This window comes from Mauremys reevesii, linkage group 11, assembly GCF_016161935.1.
Source record: "Mauremys reevesii isolate NIE-2019 linkage group 11, ASM1616193v1, whole genome shotgun sequence".
Lineage (NCBI taxonomy): Eukaryota > Metazoa > Chordata > Testudines > Geoemydidae > Mauremys > Mauremys reevesii.
The window spans coordinates 63568960-63588846 of NC_052633.1; the positions used below are offsets into that span (position 1 = coordinate 63568960).

Sequence of the window (19887 nt, forward strand, 5' to 3'; positions counted from 1 at the left end):
CAATGTACAATCAGGCTTAGGACAGCATATCCAATACACCCTTTAGTCTCAGATTAAGTAATTAAAGCACTGAAAATGAATTTCACATCCAAAATCATGCAGTTTGTCCTTTTTTTATATTTAAACCCCTAAGCATGAACTACCACTATAATCATAATTAGAACATATTAACCATTTTAGGTGCTTACATACCCCAGTGATGGTGTAAGAACCTAGAGAGAATAGAATTTGAAATCTCGATACTGTGAGGACTGTTATTGCTGTTTTTGCAGGTTCACCAGCTCCACCTCAGAGCAAAGGGGAATTTCAGGTCAGAGCAAAGGGAAACAGATCCTACATGCATTTTACATACATGCAAAGATATACAGAGAGGGTGTCTTTTTACATCCTCAGTGAGATGTTTGCCCTTTTCCAAATGCACTTTGTGTAAGAACCTGTTCACATGGCTTAGACTGTTATGCTGGTGATGTTAAATTTTCTTTGTAACTCTAATGATTGAAAGCTATACATCAGGATACGAGAGCATTTTTTTTCTTTCTGTGGTCAGATATTGGATGGTACTGAGATAGCTATTCAATTAGTAGCTTAATATTTGGAATAGCTTGAACTTTTTACCGAATTATTCAGATACATTCATCTTAGATGTTTTGTACCACATGCAGTCCTTTGGTCCATAATGCATATAAGTAATATTGTGTTATTCATTCAGGGTATAACATGGGTAAAACAAAGATGAAATAATTTTAAATCTGATGTGGGACTTATATATCCCATCATATTTTGGCTAATGTCCACTTCTAGAACTAGGATAAATAAACATATAGGTATTTATTTTGCAAGGTAATAGTAAAATTTTTGAAAACAGGCATCTAGGTTGTAATTGAAAAAATAGGCACAGACAGATATTTGTGCGTGGGTAACAAGCTGCTTTTTACACAGCTTCGTATGTGATTAAATTCACTGTGTTGGAATTTAGGCTGAGCAATAGACCTAGAAGACAGAAAAAAATGTTTAGATGGAATCATTTGAGTACTTGGGCTTTATGCAGGTGAAGTGCAAAGGCCAGTGCAGGGTGGTGTACTGCAGTCCTGCTATACCCACAGCCCACTTGTGTAGTGTATTATGGCCATTGGGGCCACGTAAACAATGATCTCATAATCCCCTCACCCTCATACAAATGAGTGTCTAGATCCCCTCCACCGTGCACAAGGGGCAAAGCGCAGCCAAACGCAGAGCCTAATTAGTTTGGAGGGCCTTGAGCTGGCCCTCTGCACCAGGGTGAATTTCATCCATTGGGCACAATTACCTTTTTTTCACCTATGTTTGAATGTTTGTGCATTAGGCACCTGTTTTTCAAAATCTGACCCTTCATAGAATGTTTACTTCTCTTTTATCGCTACTGATCTGAAACATCAAACCCCAGATGAGAGTTTGAAACAGTAACAGAAAAAATGAAGTAATATTCAATCAGAATGGTGTAGATATTATATCCGAAGATGAATAGAAAGAGAGAGAGAGAGCCTATGAATGTTCTAAGGAAATCTGTTTAAACAGACTAATAGAAAGAAACACACTTTAAATAAACCTTAAACTTTTTCTATATTGTGTGAAAGTTAATAGTGCCAACATCATTGTTAGAGCTAGTATGAATACATTTAATATATAGAAGCCTATAGAGTTTCCAAGCTGGAAGTTATATCTTGCACCATGAGATGTGTAAATATATTTTCATCAATAGATCCACAAGTATTCATTGAAAATATGTTTGAACTGTCGTATCAAAATTTATGAATGTATCACCTCAAATGTAGTAAAATAAAACATTTACCTTTGTGTCTCTTCCTGAAATTGACAAAATAATGGGAGGCACTTTTTTCAGACTTTAGTGAGCATTTTTAGTTTAGGAAAAAATAGAGTTGGGAAATGTTCTATATAAGCTATTCGCTGCCATTAACAAAATGGCTTTTTGAAGCTATATAGAGCTTCTGTATAATTATAAGACTAGAAGATACAGTGCATTTTTAGACAGAATAATTTGACTACATGTCTGAACATGAAAGCTTGCAATTTGCATTGGGATTTGTGGTTATTTTAAGATAAAATACAGCATCTTTTACAAAGATGGTTTAATTTGCTGCCTGCATAATACATTAATTTTATCCATCATTTTTAATAATATGTGGCACAAACCTAGAAATATAGTAAGAATAAAGTAAATTACATGTATATGGAGCTGTACATCAAAGTTTGTAATGAAAACATATATACCATGATATAGAATGAATTATTACTGTATAACTCACCATTCGTAGAAATATTCAGGCATAGAAGTTAAAACAATGGAAATGTTACAATAAGAAAGTGTGGAGGTTAGTGAAGGTAAAGAAGCAAAGGTATGAAGAGATATTAAAAGCATTATGGGAACTGGTATGTCAGCACAGGAAGGAGGGTTTCATCTGCCCAAACTGAAACTTCGAATCCTGACATCCTTGAATTTATGGAAATTTTTGATCCAGATCCAAACATTGGGATTTGTTCTTGTCTCTATCAAAATGGGTTTTTCAAGGCAACTGAACTATAATTCCCAAGCGGCGCCATGGCAGCATTCCCAAATAAAAATATTTCAATTTTGGGGTGTTTGTTTTTGGATAACTAAATCAGATTTTTTCATGGATCCCACATACTTTTTGCAATAAATAAAGTTTACTCAAAACCCCTGTTCTGTTGAAAGAGAGTTTTGTCAGAAAAAATTCTGCCAACAAAATTTCAGCTTCATACCCCCCACCCCCGATCCTAACACCCTCAGAGTGTTCTGAACTTTTTGGCTCGGGGCGAGCCGTATTTCTTTTTGTAATAGATGGGGAATTGGTTGAGCAGACGGAGGTATGATGTAGATTGTGCCCACGTAAAAAGTTTTCATACTCTGACCCCACATCCAACCACCCACAATGGGTTCCTTTCAGATGTGTCTCAAAATCAGCTTTTCCCAATAATGCTTCATGGGGGCACAACAGCCTGGGTAAAGTAGCTTCTGGCTCTTCTGGCATCTGAGAAGAACCAATTGCAAGAGAATAAGGACAGGCTGTCCTGGACAGCTCATCGAAGAAGCCAGCTCATGACCTCAGTCAAGTGCTGGTGAACCTCTTGGAGTGTCATGATGTAGGCAGAGCACCTTTGTTTTATATAGTATCAGAGGGGTAGCCATGTTAGGCTGGATCTGTAAAAGCAACAAAGAGTCCTGTGGCACCTTATAGACTAACAGACATATTGGAGCATGAGCTTTCGTGGATGAATATCCATTTTGTCAGATGCATGTGCTTTATTTTATATAGGTTGATTGAGTTCAGTCATCACAGTGCTGAACTTGGTTTAAGAACCTAGATGCCAGGTAGATATAGCTGCCCAACTCTGCTATCTAGATATTTAAAATGTCTTCCAATGTGTAAGCAGGAATAATGTTTCTGACTGTGGAACCTCTCACAACAGCTGGTGTGAAGGAAATACTTTGTTTTCCTGTCATATAGGATCACAAGACAGCTTAATGCATTCATACCACAAGGGCTTGTATTCAGCACCCCCAGCTTAAAAAGGGCTGCAGTTCTGTGTCAATAATAATATTTCACATTTTAGAGACAGTAACTTTTCTTCATAACATACCTGTGCATGGGGTATTATCCCCATTCGACAAGAATGAAGAAACTGAGGCAGAGAGGTGAAACAACTGGGCCTTGGCCACAGTGGGAATCCATACAAGAGTCACTAGAGGAGCCCGATATCCTGCAACCTAGGCCTGTGCACAGAATGGTAGATCGCACCTCTCTATTCCATGCTATTATGTAGCAACCTTGTTTACTATCATCTATTTGCAGTGTTTATCTTAGAATCATTAGGAATGAACAATTGAAGTTATCCCCTTTTCTCTGCAGTGCAAAAGCAATGACAAAAATAGGTAGATATTAGGTCAACTGTTTGAGAACAATCTCATCTCTGGATGTAAAAACAGTTCTTATGTCTTGATAGCATAAACTTAGTCAGGTTTTTGTTCAGTCCTGTTCTTCTTATAGACATAAACGTCGACTCCCTGGGTGCTCCAGGGCTGGAGCACTGCTGGAAAAAAAGTAATGGGTGCTCAGCACCCACCGGCAGCCCTGCTGATCAGCTCCTCCTCCTCCCTCCCAGCGCCTCCCACCCGCCACAATCACCTGTTCAGCAGCGTTCAGGAGGCACTGGGGGGAGGGGGAGGAGTGGAGGCAGAAGGAGGCAGTGGGAGGGGTGTAATGGGGTAGAGTGGGGACAGGGCCTGGAGTGGGAATGGGGGTTGAGCACCCCGCGGGAACTGGGGAAGTCAGTGCCTCTGATTGTAGGGGAGTTTTCCTGGCACTAAACAGAGAGTAAATTATTTGAGTTTAAGTCTGGCAATATGCCTTTCTCTACAGACTACCATGACACAAGGCTTTGAGCTGCTTACGTTTTTTGCTGTCAAATATTTTTCTTACCCTTCAGAGTGTGATTCTATAAACAGTGACAACTATGTTCTTCGTAGCTTTAAGTATAAGAAATTATTTCTGAGAGTGACTAGGTGTCTAGAGTTGATTGTATTAGAAAGGCAGTTCATCTGGCAGCACAATGCCACCAATTAGACTAGGAAGCTGCCTCAGTTTCATACTGTTTTCCATATCACTCTGTATACAGTTCACTGAAAGGAGTGTCTTGGTGCATTGAATGTTCTCCATGTGGCTTTGTTATCAGACTGATTTCTTACTCTAATTCTGTATTTTCCCAATGGAATAAAATAAAAATATATGGTACCACAATAATTGATGTAGGCAGGGATTTTGCTGCATTGTCATGTATTATGACTATATTTGCTCTGTGCATGCAACTTATTCTAATATTAGAATTTAAAAAGGAAAGAAAGAAAGAGATAGGGAGAAGACAATCATCTATTTTAACCATTTTCCTACTTCCTTGTTTTCCTCCATAGATTCAAAGCCTAGAAACCAAGATGGAAACCTATCAATGTCACCTGAATGGCAGTATGGATAACAGCTAGACCCCCAGAAATGGATATTCCACTAACATCAAAGGAGTATTGAGAATCTGTACCAGGTATGTTCAGCACCACATAAAGGACACACCAGCTTAGTGCACCTGGTAAATTCCACATCACTGAAATTGTCAAAGAGCTGGATAAACCAGAAAGACTGATAACTCATGTGGGACTTTTTGTAAAATTTGAACAGAACTCCTGTGGGAGCAGTTATAATTTACCAACTGGATTTTTGGAGGGACTGACAGTATTTGTTTATGCTAGAAAGAAGCCTTAGCCACAAAATTCAGACATGGATATGGATCCAAGCATCTCCCAAGTTCAGGATCTATGGTTGGGGGGGAGGGATAGTTCAGTGGTTTGAGCATTGGCCTGCTAAACCCAGGGTTGTGAGTTCAATCCTTGAGGAGGCCACTTAGGGATCTGGGGCAAAAATTGGTCCTGCTAGTGAAGGCAGGGGACTGGACTCAATGACCTTCCAAGGTCCCTTCCAGTTCTAGGAGATTGGTATATCTCCAATTATTAAAAAAGGAGTGTTTAGCATGTAGGATTTGGTGTGGGTCCATCTCTGGTTAAAGCTAGGCATGATTCAGGCTTCTCTATACAACCAATCCTCTCTCTTGACTTTCAACATCTTTAACATTCCTGTACTGTAGTTCTCCTGAAGTATGTGTACCAAATTGTTTGGAGGTTTAGTAATGACAAATGTCCACTAGAAATAGGCTAAGACCATCAAACTCATTTTAACTTTTGCTCTAGATTTAAACTCAGATCTTCAAAACTGAGAAAACAGGTCATAACTTACCCTTCCTGTAAGAGTGGAAAAGAATGCCAATTTGTACAGAATACATATATATTGCATATGACTCTATCTGATACCAAGATAGAGCAGAGCTGGCTGGAAAACTGAAATAATTTTTTCATGAAAGTTATTGTAACATTTTCTTTTTACTAAGTATTCTGAATTCTCTTCTTATCTCAAGAAGTGAATAAATCTGAAACATGAGCTGTCAATCCTAGCCAACTACTTTTGTAGTGAAAGAAAGAAGGTTTTGCAAGTACATTTACTACTCATGAACATTGCCAGATTAACAAACATAGAGGGAAGGACATTGTCTGTTTACTTCCAAAACAGATTTAACACTAGCAATAGTATTGCAACTCTCCTTGCAGTGCATAAGGGAGTCTGAAGGAGTTACGCCCAGGGTATAGCTGTCTCCAGGCCCATTCACACCTAGGCCTCTCTACTGATACTGCTGGTGCCTAATTTGGTTGTAGTTTTTGTAACCTGGAAACCTGTCTGCTAAGAATTGGAGACAGAACACCAGGCAGACTGTGGATTTCACATGAGCCACACAACAGTCATCGTATAGTAACAACATGACAGACCTGGAATAGATTCAAACCAACAACCAAGAAGCAAACAGCTCCATTCTCTGATTAACTATTCTTTGAGTCATCCAATCCAATGGACAGCCTCTTTCTATATTTTTTCCCCTGTGTAATAAAGAACAGCAAGAAAACCCCAAATCCAAACACTCTTGAATTTTCAGGAGCTCAGAATCCAGATTTAGATCTGAATTTTGCAGTTCAGTCCCACCCTTTCTGTAAGAAATACTATTTGAGAGATCATAACATTCATTAAAAAATTATGCTGCTTGTTTTCAGTATAGTTCAGTCTAGGAAACACACATTTCCATCTGTTTGACTTGAATTAATTGGTTGTATGATGAGCAAAAGCTACCTGTGTAGCCTTCAGCAGCAGTTTATAGATAGTTGGGGATTGTTAGAGATTATTTGCTTCGTGTGAAAGACAATAAGCTGAAAGACTTCATTGCAGAATATATTGTTGTTGTTTATTATGAGCTAAAGGAGATCTTGGAAATTGTTCCACACACGTTAACCTTCTAAAGATGTTTACATTGCAAAATCATGGAAAATAAGCTTTATGTATGTGACTCTTGGTGTGAATTAAGAATCTGAGGAACAATAATACTCAAATGAGGACAAATAAATATGGCAATGGGGATTCCATACAAGACACATGTATGAGACCTCTAGTGCGGAACAAGCATCTCATGACCATTAGAGATCTTAGAACATGAGAACATTTCTCTCACAGGTTCCAGCCAGTCTGATTGTTTGACCGCTCAGAAGAATGAAATGCTCTGTTTATTCACAGAATAGCTATGTCACAGGGTAGGTCTACACTTCAACCTCGGTGTAGTTCCCAGTTTGAGGAGACATACCCATGCCAGTTCTGATCAAGCTAGCGCACCAAAAATGGAGTGTAGCCATTGCAGTGCAAGTAGTGCCAAGAGCCAAGTATGGTGCCTAGTGTCTCTGATGGGTACAAATTCAGGGTGACTAGCACCACCTGCAGCTCATGCCAGGGCAGCTACATTCTGTTTTTAGTGAGCAGACTTGGTCAGAGCTAGTGCGGGTATGTCTCCTCAAGTTGGGAATTTCACCTCGACCTTGAAGTGTAGACATACCCACAGGCAGCAGCCTGGAACATTTCCCCACAAATCCCTGCCAAAGATTTTAACCCTGATTTGGAAGCACTCCCTCATAGGTTGATTGGTTCAGTGAATGTATATCCCTGTTCAGACCATGGCCTCTCTTCTTTGCAGCCTCAGCAGCTTGTTGTGTAGTTCCAGCTGTAATATAGACACTGGATGCTGAATTTAGACCATGAAATCATTTCCTATAGACCATCAAGCAGACATCAGATGGCAACAAGAGCTGGTCAGAAAATGAGGATGGGGAAATGTGGATATTTGTTTTAGAGCTGATCGAGCCAAAAGAAAAAGAAGTCATGAAAATGTTGTTGACCATTTTTCCTGATTTTTCATCAAAATTTGGCCTGTCAGAGCAATGAACTCCATTACCTGCAAATAAATGCCGAATCTGGCAAGAGGGACCCCGTGCCCAGAAGTGAAGATGACAGGGACAGATGACCTATTTTCTGGGAAAGGAGGAAGATTTTTTCTATACATTAATTCCACCCTCCCCATACCAGTGTATTTAGGTCCTGTGGCTTGTGGGGGAGGCAGCTAACAGTGGAGCTGAGTGAGTCATTCACAATGAATAAATGGTCTGACTAATTTAACTTGTTTTTCTGCTCATGCTTATTCCATGAACAGATCACCATTTCCTCAGTTTTATTCGTTATTTGGATTTATCCTGCAGGTTTGGTGTTGGCTTTTTTTTTTTTAAACTCTCTTCAAATTTATTTTACTCTGTGGTTTGATTGTGAACTACTTGCTGAGAGTTCAAAAATGGAGCTGGGTTCTAGCTCAGTTACGTCTGGTCAGATTAGTCAGGGATGCCAGCACTACTGAAAGGAAAACAAGTGCTGAAGGGATATTACTGTGCATATTTTTTTGCTGTATCAACAGATTTTAATGCCAAAACGGACCATTAGATCATCTAGACTGATCTCCTGTGGAACACAGGCCATAGAATTTCATCCAGATACTCCTGTATGGAGCCCAATAATTTGTGGTTGCCTAAAGCGTATCTAAATCAATCTATATCATATCTGCCCAACTCTGGCTAACAACAACGTCTGTGGAGAGCATATGTGGGATGACATCACCTAGGGAAGCACTAGGCTTTAGCCCTCACTAAAAATATAGTGGGAAAAAGAGAAATCAAGGAGAATGTTTAGGGCTGGATTAGGACAAGATCCTTAGGATCCAGACCCCACAGTTAGAGGGGCCTAGACATTACAGTGAGTCAGAGGCAGAGCATCAGGAAGTGGTGCATTGTACAGTTGTGTGGTACCGGCAGCTGCCTGCTGGGGTAGTCTGAGCTGTGCTGCTTCACTTGGCAAGAAGATCAAGGGCTCAGAAGTGCGAGGGAGACAAGAGTCCATCCTGGAGGGCTGGGAAGAAGATTGTCTCCAGGGGTGAGAGATGGAATTGGCCTGGGAAGGTTTAGTCTGAGAGTCTGTTTGGGGCAGGGGTGGGGGGAGCCTTGCCTGGGAAGAAGACTGTCTCAGAGAAGGACAACATTTGCAGTGGAGGGGAACTTTGGTTTCTTCTTCAAGCCCAATTTGGTTTTCGTCCTCCCCTGGCTTTCTTTTAGTTTTCATTTAGACTTTATTTCTTTAAAGTGCTTTCCCCCAAAGGCTCTAGATGCTTTTACAAATGATTTCAAGTACACAAAAACCAAGCATAGCAATCAATGTGCAACAAACCCAGACTAAATTAACACCCAGCAAAACTCTAAGTAACCCACCCCCTCTGAACCTGTCACGTCACTAAAAACCCAAGAGGACAGATAAGTGTGCCCTATCCATTAATAATTCCAGGCACTTTTGAACCTAGGGGGGGAGTGAATTCCAGACTCTTCATGGAAAACATCTGCTCTGGAGCTCCTGTCATTGAAATTACAGGTCCAGGACCTAGGTAAAGTGCCTGATGGATTATAACTGTGAGGGGGACCTCACAGAGGAGAGGAGCAGTCACTCAGTTTGTCAGGTCCTATTGAAGGCCTTTTGTCAAAACCAATACCTTAAATTTCACTTGGAAACTAATTAGAAGCCAGTGCAGACTGCAGAAGAGTGGTGAAATGTTCTCCCTGCATGAGGCACTGCTTAATAAGCATGCAGCCACGTTCTGCAACCCTTCAAACTGCCTAAAGCGGGTAACCCCATGGCACAGGGTTTTTACGGTAATTGATCTCCAGGCTTTGGAATCGTGGATAGCTGTTGCAGCAGGTGTACTCAGTCCGGGATGATGATATAAACTAGGTCACAACTTCTGTTTTTTAATCCGGTCCATCCAGCTTTGCTTGGCTGCTCCTTAACCAGTTATTCCTCCTCCCAGCCCCATCCTCAGTCGGCCACTGGACCAGCATTTCAGTGGGATGATTTACCCCAGTGTCTGAGATTAGGGCTCAGAGTGTCCACTGGGGTCACGCAAGGTGTATAAATAGGACTGAAAGCTACTCTAAATTAAACTGTCTGTTAACAACAGCTGGGGATCAGCCAGGGTATTGGAGCCCATAGCTATGCCCTGGTGGCCAGGAGCTGCTACACCAGCTTTAGGGTGACTTTGTCCAAGGGCAGGTCTACACTAAGGGCGGGAGTCGAACTAGGGTACGCAAGTTCAGCTACGTGAATAGCGTAGCTGAATTCGAAGTACCCTAGTTCGAACTACTCACCCGTCCAGACGCCGCGGAATCGAAGTCCGCGGCTCCAAGGTCGACTCCGCCACCGCCGTTTGCAGTGGTGGAGTATCGGAGTCGACTGTGGCGCTTCCAAAGTTCGAACTATCGCGTCCAGATTAGACGCGATAGTTCAAACTCCGAGAAGTAGAACTCACCGCGTCGACCCGGCTGGTAAGTGTAGACTAGCCCCCAGTGTATTTGGGAGTTAACCCTGAGGACGCCTGGCATTGTTGCTCTCTGGGGCCTTAGCCAAATCATTTTACTCTCCGCCTCGCTATCTCCCTCTTTTATATCAGCTGTCTTAAGTCACTTACAGCATCCCTTCTTTCTTTTTCCATTTTGATATTTTTTCTCCTGGGGAAAAAAAAGTTTGTTTGTTTTTCAATTTTAATTTAGCTTTCCCATGGCTTATAAACCAGGTGCCATTGAACAAGGGCAGAATGAATCACAAACATGTAACACAGGTGTGGATGCACTCTACGTTTTCCATCAACACTTGATTTAAAATGAGTAATTGGCCGCATATGACTTAGGGCTTGCCCTCTCTGTCCATATGTGCCTGAAACTCTACCAGAAGCCGGGGAGAGAGAATAGTTAGGGCGTCATCTCATAACAATTCTGAATTAAAATACATGTTTAAAGATTTTGAGGCAAATATTTTAGTTGTACATTTTTATTTTGGACGAAGCAGCTGAATATTGCTATGCAACTGTTTAGCCATGTCTAATTCGGCAGTATATTAGAAAGACTTTCAGCTTAATATGCTTGAATCTATTGTAAATACTCAAACATTCCAGTCAACCAGACTGATAAAAACAATTTAACGGGGCTATTGGCAAGAGTGATCTCAGATTTGCTAAAAGTCATGTCTATGTTCATGCATGCAAAGCAGCATATTTTCACTTACTAATCTGACTGATTGGTAAAATTTTAATGCAAAACAAAACAATGGATGTACATTCAGAATATTAGATTGTTTTTTATTACTTTTTAGTAGACACAAGAGTGTTTTAAAATTCTTATGATATTTTAGGTGAGCTCTCAGAAGTTTTCCCTATATCCAAATTTAAAGAATGATCAGTTGTGATTACAAAATGCATCTTTAAGGGTTTCATAAGATAAAGATAAAATGAGGTCTTAGGATGTTTTTCTGACTAAAATAAAGTGCTATATTACTGGGAAATACTGGAAATTAGTGAAAGTCAAAGAAGCATTTAGAGCTGTGATTTTTTTTTTCAAAGTCATAATCAACGTATGTTAAGGGTGTTAAAAAACATAATCTCAGAGTAATTATAAGATCCTCGATTCTTTGTTTGTTCATTTTTACAAGGCTTTCATCCTATTTGTTCATATTGTGTTCTATCTTTTCCTCTTTAAATATGCTCTTTAGTGATATCGGGATCAATCCTGTCTTGTGCAGCACTGATAAGAAGATGGGCGTAATGTTTTTGACACTACGTAATGTTTCTATTTGTATGGACAACCTGTAACCTAAGAAATACTTTTAAGCAAAGAGAGACTCAGCAAACTGGTGAACTTTACACGTGGAATGAACTGCACCTCAACAAATAAAAAACATTTCTCCAAAGATCTAGCTGCCTATACATTCAGTTAAACAGAAGTTGTAAGAGTATCTGTAATAGCGCCATCTGATGAATCCCAGTAATATTGCATCCCCCTTCTTGTAAACCTTGTATCATTAACATAAGTTTAGCTGTATACTGTTTTTAGCAACATTGGGGCTCTAATGTAGATAGGCTCCCATCTCTGGAAACCATTTTTACCATCTGTCAAACATATTTTTGGCAAGACTAATTAACAGAGAGCAGAATACAGCTGCTGGAGCTAGAATCATCTACACTTGGGCTCCCAATGTTGTTAACACTGGTGCAGTTGGATAGGTAGTAGTAATGGTAGGAAAAAATATTAAAAATTGTCTCATGTAGAAAGTCTACAGAAGAAAATGAAAAATTATCAAGTTATCAATGTAAACTTAATATGTACTGTCTACCCAATATTCACTACTATTTATATATATATATATATATATATATATATATATAAATTATAATTGTTATACTATAATAATCATAGTTTGCGAAAACAAAATTTGTCAAAAGATTGCTACTTATGTTCAAACAAATGATGAACTCTATTATAATAAATTTTCTTAGATGCAGTCTGCCAGTTGCTTTTGCAACATGAATACCTTGGGTAATGTTATTGACTTTAAACATAACATGTCTTGGCTGTGTGAGTTCTGGTGTGTTCAGATGTATTGTGCAGTTCTGATGAACAAAACTTTCTGGTGGTATGGGTCTCCTGCACTCTGATTTGTACCGCTATTTGTTTTCTGTTTGCCCATTTGATGGTGAAAGGTTGTGTAATAAAAATCACAGGTAGGTACTAGGTGGTGTGTCAGTGTCCGATACTATCTCCTAAAATATGCCACGTCCAGCAAAGATGCCATTATATTTCCAAAATACTCTGGAAGTTTTTGTGGTTTTCAATCTCTCAAGCTCAAAATAATTACTATAAAAGTATACTATAAGCACATTGTTTGCATTATCAGTGTGAAAGAACCCATTGCTATCTTCTGTCATGGGCTAGATAGCAGGTAATAAAGGTTCAAGGGATCCTTAGAATTTGAGGTGTGATGCTATAGGCAAATTAGACTTTTTAGAAGGTTTTTAATTTGTATATTCATACGAGGCTGAAACTATAGATTTCTGGCCCTGAACTTGTATAACTTAATTACTGTATGTCCCAAATGAAGATCTCTGTGTGCAGCTTGAAAGCTTGTCTCTTCCACCAACAGAAATTGGTCTAGTAAAAGATATTACTTCACCCTCCTTGTCTGTATGAATGAATGAATGTTGGTTTTGATCTATTTGATTGTGGAACCAAAATTCTTTTTTTACCTTTCAAGCAGTTAGCTCCTTACGGAATGTCCAGAATGGAATCTTATGGCAGATGCAATTGTGTTTTTCTTGGTCAACCAGCAATGGTAGTTTCCAGCAACATAGATAACTGGAGATTATCTTAGTTACAACCCTAGTCTCCGTCACTGTGATGTCTGATATAGGCAAACTGGACATGACTAGATGAACATGTGCATCAGATAATTCCTCCATATTGCCACGCCCTGCCAGAAACAATTGGTGTAATATATCAATAACGAGTATATAATTTTCTGGTTGGTGTTTAACTACCATATCCTATTTTTGCAGGTGCAACATCATTCTTTGTAACCTTGGTGGATGGGGTTGGTTTGGTTTTTTTTAATGATTACATTTCCTGGCTTACCTTTTCTCCCATACACATGTTAATAGAAGCACTCACAGCTCTATACCTGTGCTCGCACCTCTTTTTCAATATAGCTTATTTCTGTGCTTGAGAGAGTTGTACACATAAACCAATGGCTTCCCTTTGAGCAGTAACACAGCTCCAAGTTGTCGTTTGGAGGCACACACCTGAAGTGTCACCTCTTTATATCAAACTGTAATGTTAAGCAATGTGCCTGCACTGGCAAGTAACTGCGTCATTTTGGTGAAGGCAAACTCTTGCTGGGATATTCCATTGAAATTCTTGAGTCTTTCTTTAGGCGCACCAAGACTTCTGACAATCCCCCATATCTTTTCTAGCTTAGCATGGTTCTTTGATGGCCTCATATAGTGATTGCTGCCACTTTTGCAAAGATGGCTTTGATATCCTCTGCTGAGTCAATTTGACCTAAATATTTCAGTTGCAAATATAAATCATTTGTTCTCTTTTTTTTTTATGTGATCCTTTTTACTCTGCCTCTGCAGCATGCCATGCTGATTAGTATCATGGTCTTCCACTATGGCTGCAACCTCACAAATCACAGTATAGATTTCATCCTCTTTCTTCTGAAGCACTTCTCTAGCTGAATGGACACTGAAGGATCAGTGAGCGATTCAGTCCTTCCCTTGTGGAGTATTAACACTGGTCACTATTGATCTTTCTTTGATCAGTTTTATTGTTCATTACCCAGCTGTGGCATGAAGGACATTGAAAACCTGAACATCAGCCAGTTTACTCATTGCGTCATCACATGTAGGCATCTGGCAATGCTCTCGCTGGATTGCCTTGGTGAGTTCTCATGGATTTGGGCATAGACTCAACTGTCTTTTGTGTGGTTTTTCTGCTGTTCCCTTGGACTCCCCCCCCCCCGCCCCCGCTCCAGCTACTTTGTAAATTATCCCTAAGTTTTCCATCCTCAAAATCTACTTAGCTCATTGACGTCACATTACATCTGAGATTTTTTTGGGAGGGTGAGGCTGAGGGGACGACATGTACTCTATGATCTACAATGGCATCCATTTTTAGTCTTGTATTTCTCCGGAAACTGCCTTGACCCATGCAATACCTGAATATACTCTTTAATTACTTCATCAGGTTCAGCAGGTATTAATGGTACTGTAAATGGGATGTTTGAGTATACCAATTTGATCAAGTTAAGATCCAAGCATAATCTGATACCAAGCGTTAGTGGGCTTCTGTATATGAAATGTAAAATTGTAGACATTTTGTAACCTCATTGTGCTAACATAGTCTGGTGCTTGTACCTTGCACGTCCAATGGCTTGCGCCTCTCTAATGAAACAGTTGTGTTGGGATGGCGTTAGAAATCTTTAATTGATAAAGAGCTTTGGGGGGTGTTACATTGACTTGTGCACAAGTCTCTGGTTTGAAATTAACCTGGCAACACTTCTCCCCAGTAGTAACCTTTGTGGACCTTTGTGGTCCCTTCTAACCGCATGGTTCTGTGATTCGAGATCTGGGTCCAGTTTGGCAGCTGCAACTGAACCTATTGTTGTGCTACTCCTGTTTGCGCAAGGGTAAAAAATCAGCTGTGGCTGTTCACCTGCCCACAATAGATTATTTTGACTTTGCTCCGATTCGCATACTTTATCTGTTCTTTTTTTTTTAATTTCTGACTCCTTTGTAATTTTGCTAGGGATTTATCTGGCTTCGTCGCTGCCCCCACTTTTGCCAGAGGCTCACCCCTTATCTATGGGCTTGTCGTCTGCCTGCTTGTGTGCATGAGATATTTATTTATTTTCATTGTTTCCTAAAGGCACGGTGATGCTTTGCTGCTCCATACGCTGCCTTTTCCTTAAATGTTGATTTTAGCTGGACTTTTGCCAGGTCAAGTGTTGTAGCAAAAGCATATTGCTTCATTTAAATCAAGATCAGTTGCCCAAATATGATCCAATTCCTAATAGTTTTATCCATTTCAGTAAATGCAAAATCCTTAGCCAACAACCCTTCGGTTCTATACTAAATAAATGATTTGATTATTTTAGTCAGAGAGATTCAAGCAGTGAACATCTTTGCTGCTGTTATGCTGAAGAATTAGCAATACAGCATTTCTCCAAGATCTAACTGGCCATACAGTCATTTTGACAGAACTTGAAAGACTGTGTGGAACAGCACATCTAGTGGCTCCCAATAATATTACGTTGGAGACAGAGAACACAGAGTGTCTCTCCTTCCTGCCCCCACTGAGTGCATGTTCAAAGTAGTGCTCAGAGTAGTGCAAAAAAGAAGTCTCGACTATGACACCATTATAAATGACGTGCCCAAGCTTCAAGGTCTGCAAAATAGGAGGTGTGTCCTCCCTTCCCCATCTTGCCCACCCAGCACTGACTAGCGTCTGTGTCACAGTCAGTGCTAGCAGGTGGCAGGTAGGAGTGCACTTTGCCGCTCTTACCCCAATGAATTAAAGCAAGATACCCCACACAAATAGTGCCATGCCTAGCATGCCCAGCACCCCCCGCCACATGATGCCCAACACGATGTCCTGCCATGGCCCGAAGGGCTCTTGTCACAAACATGCTGGCCTGCATCTCAGTTCCTTCCTGCTGTGCCAATCAGGACAGGTCTGCCATGTCATGTTGGTTGCCAACCATGTCTGCCAAATGTTCCTGTGTTCATACAGATATTGCTAATAAAATAATTATAATTAATAATAATAAATAATTACACAATGTTGCTTAAAGACAGAAGAAGAGGCCTCTGGAGCTGACCCTGTTGTTTGATGTGTTTTGCATAAATGCACCTGGTAGAAATAAACAAAAAATTAGGAAAAGGGAGGGAAGAAACACCACGTTTTATTTTAAAATTGAATAGTTATAGTTGTACAATAACAAAGCACCCAATGCCACTGTAAGAACGGATCCAATAGCCCTAGTCAAGCTACAGGCCTTGCCAGTACCTATGAACGAAACTGTCCCTGGGAATTTACAGGGAAAGGCTGTACATGTAGGAGGCTCAAAAGGGAGTCAAAATAAAAGAGAGTCTAGTAGGAAAAGCAACTGAGTCATGTCACCAACAGGATAACTACACAGCTGATCCGGAGCTGATCCAAAGCCATCCTCTAGTCCACACAATTGCTTGTGCATTGTACAAAGGAGCCAGATGCTCCTGTTGAAATTGCATCTTCCACAGGTTGCCAGATAGAGCGCACTCTATCCCAAAAAAAGGAACGGAATGACCATGTTGTTCTTGGTGAAATGCCACGTTTTGTATTAAATTAGCTGAAGAAAGCATTCAAACGGGATGTTTTGGATCCGTGTGTTTTCAAGCCCATTCTGCCCACAGAAAATATTTGCTTCATCACACTTTCAGGCAGAGTTGGAAACAAATATCTGATGAACACAGGCAGGCAGGGCACACACACCTGTAAATAAGGGGAGAGCCTGTGGCGAACATGAGTCATGTTGAGAGGTCCTTGCAGGTGCCAGGAATAGAATGGAATTATCGTCTTAGCTGGAGAGAGAGAGAGAGAATGTAGCTAAGACTGTGTGTGTGTGCGTGCGTGTGTGTGTGTGTGTGTGTGTGTGTGTATATATATATAGGGAAACTGAGACACAGAAAGGTAAAGTGACTTGCCCAAGGGCAGGAGAACCCGACTCCCAGTCTTCTACCATAGCCAATGGACCTTACTGCCTCATCTTTCTTCTCTATCAGACTTCTCACCATGGTATCTAAGTGCCAGACTACAACTAAATTTAGCAGGGAGCATGCCCAAATGGGGTTAGCATCCCACAGTCTCCACTAGTTCCTGTATTAATTATTCTAACTCATTACAGCAAGGTCAAATATATTTACTCCTCCTTCACTTCATTCTTGAGAACAGTGCTTCAGAGCAATAATCTATGTCATGCGCCTAAAATGTGCCTCCCAACTAAATCATATACACCACAGCTCAATGACAAGGTCAGAAAACACTGTAGCAAACTAGCTTATTATTACTAGGTTATTTTTGCTTCTTTTTTGTTTTGTTTATATAAAATTAGATTCATTTAACAAAATATGTGGAGACCGGGATGTTACAGTCTGCAGTTCTTTTTCTTCAGCCCCTTTTAATCTGCTTAGTTCTAAATCATGTAAAACCAAAATATGAGGCCTGACCCTCAGTTGGAGTAAACTGACATATCTGCACTGAAGAAATGGAAAGTACATTAATTTACATCTGTCTTGGATCTGGCCTATGAATTTTAATTTGACAGATTTCCACATGCAAAAATCAGATTGATGCAATATAATGTTTACAGTATCGTAAAAGAGAATTTTTTTATACAACCTTATCTCAACTCCTCTTTATCGGATTTTCTGATTTTTTTGTCCAGGTTGAAAATATTCACTGTTGCAAATTCAGTATCCAATATATAGAGAACACCTACCACCACTCTTCTTAGTGCATACACAATTTTATAAAATATTAGTGAATGTGAGTCACTTTATCAGCTCTGTGACCGGCTTTAGCAGTTGTTGTAACTCAGTAAGGGCATTGCATTCATACAGGACTGCACTTTGCTTTCCTCTGTGTTTTACAGTTGCAAGATCTCCAGTTAATTCTCTTAATGTGAGCAAAATAGTAATTCTCAGATTATAATTCTCAGAAATAACACTATTAAATTTTAATTATCTATGTTGAAGCAATAATAAAATGTTGATGAAGTGACAGGAGTTTTGTTGAAAGATATTAATGAATATAAGAAACTGTAAAAAGCATGAATGAACAAAACAAATCCTAAATGGCAAATCGCCACTGCTATTCAGGTATATACTGAGATGGGATTATTTTTGTGTCATTTTGTATTCATTATATAGTGCCTGATGCTTTAGATATTGAAATCAATGGTAAAATGTTCATTGGCCTCAGTGGAAGTAGGATTACGTCTGTACAGCTTGAATGATCATTACCTTATAAATTATAAGGGTTTTTTAAAAATAATTCCTCAATTTAAACTGATTTTTAGAAAAACTCAGTTCTGTTTCTCCATTCACCAACTGTAATCTAGAAAGCCCTTTTAGAAATATTGGAAATATCACTGCTAACACCATTGCCAGTAAACTGAAATTCTCTGTCTCTAAATCAAACATTTAATTCTGAAAATAAAATATTTTTATGACATAGTTCTTTACTTGGAAAAGTATCATACTATCAAAATGCATCTGGATATTTGTGAAAACGTAAACTTTATCAGGTTTCAATGTATTGGGAAGTAGGGGTGTTAATTTAAAGGAAACCCAGAAGGAAGTAAGGAAGTATTTGTATTTTATTTCACATGCTGTTGATTATGACAAGCCTGCAGTTCATTTAATTTTATAAGTGGGGGGACAGACAGACAGAACCAGTGGATGGGTAGGTGGCTAGATTAAAAACCAGAAATAGGGTTCTCCCTGATAGATGTATAGTAAATAAAAATCAGAGTTTAAACATTTCGAGACAGGCTAAACATGTCTTTGCCAAATACAGTTTTCTACTAGTAACTTTATTCTGTCAGAACATAATGGGTCAAGTTTCTCCTCAGCTTTCTCAGAGAAATGGGATTGCTGAAGCCAATGGGACCTTTGTATGAGTAAGATGAAGTAGGATTTGGTCTGGTATGTGTAATTGTCTTGTACTTGCTACATATAGATTTCATAATCGACATGTATGTCACTTGTGCCTAATTCAGTGGTTGCAAAGAATTTCTGCCGTAAACCCCTATCAGTTAAAGATTTTCTGCACTGTCCGTTATATCTGAGGAGAAGAGAGCAAGTTAGAGAGGGGGCTTTTTATTTTTATATTTGGCCCAGTATCTTTGGGTGTATGTGTATGAACCCCTCGGGTGGAAATGAGTGGGAGAACAAGACCGCTCGTGAAATGACCATAGCATTCCTCTCATCCAGCACTTTGAGAACAGTGTGGCCCTGCTACCCCTTTCTCTCTCTCATAGAGGTTAGAGTATTTACAAAGTAATACAAGTTGAGGCATGTTCGTAGACTTCCTTTGTATGTTAACTTAGCATTTTATTGATCATTTGGGAGCAGAATGAATGCTAATCATTAAGTTTTATATTACTGTTTCTATTACTCAAAGCCTTCTAACCTGTGCTCAGTTAAGATGTCGCCTATGTAAATGAAAGGTAATTCCACATTAAAAAGACATTTTCTAGAGCATTTTTATTCAGTTACATTTCTGCTGACTTAAAGGACATCTAATACAGCGAAGTAGCGCTTTGGAATGTAAATATGGATATTAGTTCACTAGGCCAGGATAGTATTTCTCTGCAGTAGGTTTCAGAAATACGTACTCTATGTACTGGTTATGGCATTTGAAACTCAAGGCTTACCCGGACTGCG

The 19887-nt window shown here is 39.6% G+C and overlaps 1 long non-coding RNA gene across 2 annotated transcripts in view; it reads left to right on the plus strand.

The window, feature by feature from the left end:
- The window catches only part of LOC120375173, a 101601-nt gene extending 89366 nt beyond the window's left edge, over window positions 1–12235 (plus strand). The window contains exons 3-4 of one of the 2 annotated variants that reach the window (XR_005586482.1): window positions 4985–5109; window positions 7684–8110. This is a non-coding gene — a long non-coding RNA (uncharacterized LOC120375173). Of the gene's footprint in view, window positions 1–4984; window positions 5110–7683; window positions 8111–11618 lie in introns of those variants that run through there. The other variant, XR_005586481.1, reaches the window with a different exon arrangement.
- The last annotated feature ends 7652 nt before the right edge of the window (window positions 12236–19887 follow it).